The following is a 1,416-nucleotide window of genomic DNA, read 5'->3' as shown; positions in this document are numbered from 1 at the left end:
CCCAGGAAAAGTGTTTGAAAAGCCCCCTTAAAGTTTTGTAAAACATGGGTAAACTTGTTAAAAATAAAGGGCAACATGTTTTAAATCAACCCAGGAATAGTGCATCTAAAGCCCGCACAAAGTTTTGAAAAACGTGGGTAAAGTTGTTAAAAATAAACAGGCCAAAATGTTAAAAATCAACCCAGGAAAAGTGTTTGAAAAGCCCGCAGAAAGTTTTGTAAAACATGGGTAAAGTTGTTAAAAATAAACAGGCCAAAATGTTTTAAATCAACCCAGGAATAGTGCATCTAAAGCCCGCAGAAGATTTGTAAAACGTGGGTAAACTTGTTAAAATAAAAAGGGCAAAATGTTTAAAATCAACCCAGGAATAGTGCATCTAAAGCTTGCACAAAGTTTTGAAAAACGTGGGTAAACTTGTTAAAATAAAAAGGCCAAAATGTTTAAAATCAACCCAGGAATAGTGCATCTAAAGCCCGCACAAAGTTTTGAAAAACGTGGGTAAACTTGTTAAAAATAAAAAGGGCAAAATGTTTAAAATCAACCCAGGAATAGTGCATCTAAAGCCCGCAGAAGAGTTGTAAAACGTGGGTAAACTTGTTAAAAATAAAAAGGGCAAAATGTTTAAAATCAACCCAGGAATAGTGCATCTAAAGCCCGCAGAAGAGTTGTAAAACGTGGGTAAACTTGTTAAAATAAAAAGGGCAAAATGTTTTAAATCAACCCAGGAATAGTGCATCTAAAGCTTGCACAAAGTTTTGAAAAACGTGGGTAAACTTGTTAAAAATAAAGGGCAACATGTTTAAAATCAACCCAGGAATAGTGCATCTAAAGCCCGCAGAAGATTTGTAAAACGTGGGTAAACTTGTTAAAAATAATAAGGGCAATTTTTTTTTAATCAACCCAGGAATAGTGCATCTAAAGCCCGCAGAAGATTTGTAAAACGTGGGTAAACTTGTTAAAAATAAACAGGGCAAAATGTTTTAAATCAACCCAGGCAAAGTGCTTGAAAAGCCGGCAAGAAATGTCGACCGCACCTGACCCGAATGCAGTACTGAAGTTTGTCCGCCAGACGGCGAAAATGAGCAAGGTCCATCAACCAGGCCGGGTAAACGGCGGGAGTAACTATGACTCTCTTAAGGTACCGGGAAATGGTTAAAATGTGCAGAAAAGTGTTTCCAAAAGCGTAGTGATGGTTTTTAAACCATGAAATACAAATACTGGAGCTTTTCCACACATTAATATCGGGCACTGAGGGTGATTTTCCCGGGGGGGGGGAGACAGCTATAAAGGTCGGCGCGACGACGACGACCATTGGCGAAAGTGCCAAAATTTCACTAAAATGGGTTAAAATCAGCACTTATGGATGAAATAGAATTACTGGAGCTTACTGGAGCTTATCAGACATGACTACCAGGC

The sequence above is a fragment of the Stigmatopora argus genome, unplaced genomic scaffold, assembly GCF_051989625.1.
Source record: "Stigmatopora argus isolate UIUO_Sarg unplaced genomic scaffold, RoL_Sarg_1.0 HiC_scaffold_156, whole genome shotgun sequence".
Lineage (NCBI taxonomy): Eukaryota > Metazoa > Chordata > Actinopteri > Syngnathiformes > Syngnathidae > Stigmatopora > Stigmatopora argus.
The sequence above is the reverse complement of the archived record's forward strand: the minus strand, read 5'-3'. Positions refer to the sequence as shown.